Consider the following 2500-nt stretch of genomic DNA (forward strand, 5'->3'; position numbering starts at 1 on the left):
ATAATGCCACACATCTTATAGTAATGCCACACATCTTATAATAATGCCACACATCTTATAATAATGCCACTTCTCTTATAATAATGCCACTTCTCTTATAATAATAATGCCACACATCTTATAATAATGCCACACATCTTATACTAATGCCACACATCTTATAATAATGCCACTTCTCTTATAATAATGCCACTTCTCTTATAATAATAATGCCACACATCTTATAATAATGCCACACATCTTATACTAATGCCACACATCTTATAATAATGCCACTTCTCTTATAATAATGCCACTTCTCTTATAATAATGCCACTTGTCTTATAATAATGCCACTTCTCTTATAATAATGCCACACATCTTATAATAATGCCACTTCTCTTATACTAATGCCACACATCTTATAATAATGCCACTTCTCTTATAATAATGCCACTTCTCTTATAATAATGCCACTTCTCTTATAATAATAATGCCACACATCTTATAGTAATGCCACACATCTTATAGTAATGCCACATGTCTTATAGTAATGCCGCACATCTTATAGTAATGCCACATGTCTTATAGTAATGCCACTAACTCGTGTGTTTAATTGGCTTAAACTCATGGCAGTCCAAACTAAAGAACACAGCTCACTTTCTAACAGGATAGATCATATGTAGGCAATCATGTGACCAGGTACTGATCTCTGATAGTTTCCTGTTTCCTCATTTCATTGGCAGAAACACCCATGCCATGTTTGTGTAGCCTAACGAGTGCTGTTTGCGCCCCCCACGCCAGCTCTTCCTTGACAACGTGCCCATACTGAAGTGCTTTTCCTGTCCCAGCAGACACCCGCCAACACACAGTCTCCTGTTCGCGTTCCTGGGCTCGGCTAATTACATCTCACTGCTAATTACTCCAAATCATGGACATTCCCAATCGCCCAGCTACAACCCATTTCCAAAATGGCTACTCAGAACCGCTCTGGCCGGAAGGCTGGATAATTAAACACATGCTTCCACTCATCCTTGCTCATTCACTGGGACAATTAGTCTCTCATTATGTGTGTGTGTGTGTGTTTGTGTGTGTGTGGTGTGTGTGTGTGTGTGTGTGTGTGTGTGTGTGTGTGTGTGTGTGTGTGTGTGTGTATGTGTGTGTGTGTGCGCTCCAATCAAAGTTCCCTCTAGATTAAAGTGCTGTAGGCTGTACAGTGCCTCACATTTCACCCTCAGATTGCAGCCTGCAGACTGGGCTTGCTAACACACACACACACACACACACACACACACACACACACATAGCATTTAGGTAATTCAGACTGTTATCATTATACCAAGATAACATCCTCCTTCAGTGATTAGCCTAAGCTTGTATGCTGGGCGTGGGTGTGTGTGTGTGTGTGTGTGTGTGTATGTGTGTGTGCGTGCGTGTGTGTGTAGCAGCCGTAGGCATCCAGAGTAATTTTACCACGCTGACTTCTCTCTCTCTGCTGCCTGTTTGCAGCTGTTCTGTTGTGTAGAGCATCTGATATTGTGTGTTGGGTGGATCATTTGACTGTGTGTTATGTAGAGCATCTGTGCGTGTTGTGTAGAGCACCTGACTATGTTGTGTAGAATGTCTGATTTTGTGTGTTGTGTAGAGCGTTTGATTGTGTGTGTTGTGTACAGCATCTGATTGGGCGTGTTGTGTACAGCGTCTGATTGATCGTGTTGTGTACAGTGTCTGATTGGGCGTCTTGTGAACTTCTCCTGACCTGTAATCCTGGTTTAGCTCAAGCTGTCATGGCATCTAATTCAGACGAAGCCCTTCTTGAGTTTTTGATCCTGCCTGCTAAACCATGGCATCTCTCTCTGGTCACTGTAGTGTGTATGCATGGCTGGTATCTGTGAATAATAGTGCATTAAGCACTCTGCTGCTCCTTGTATTTGGAGGGTGTAATTATACAAGTAGCATGTGTGTCCTGGTATGTGTGTGTGTGTGTGTCCTGGTTTGTGTGTCACTCCTGTTAAATACACCAGATTTATTCTGAGGGAATAACGGGGTTCATATTCTGCAGATTCCTTTCCTGTGCAATCTCATGGAGCACAGAACTAGAGTGTACAGAGCATTACATTTAAATTTACATTTATGGCATTTAGCAGACACTGTTATCCAGAGCAACTTACAAAAGTGCTTTGTCATTTCCTCCTAGAATACATCCTGGCCAGTACAGTAGGATAGAGTCCAAGATACCAATGATCTAGAATACTGTAGAAACACAGGGATCAGTGCTGATGCCTAGAAGTACAAAATACATATAAAATACATATAAGCTCCATCTTAGACATCAGTGTAATAAACAATAAGTGCTAGGGTTAGTCAACATAGGAACAGTCAACACTCAATAAACAATGAATAATACCCTACAATAAGTACTAGAGTTTCAGTTAGTCAACACTTAGTGTAATAAACAATACCCTACAATAAGTACTAGAGTTTCAGTTACTCAACATCAGTGTAATAAACAATACCCTAC

This window comes from Electrophorus electricus, chromosome 1, assembly GCF_013358815.1.
Source record: "Electrophorus electricus isolate fEleEle1 chromosome 1, fEleEle1.pri, whole genome shotgun sequence".
NCBI classification, from domain to species: domain Eukaryota; kingdom Metazoa; phylum Chordata; class Actinopteri; order Gymnotiformes; family Gymnotidae; genus Electrophorus; species Electrophorus electricus.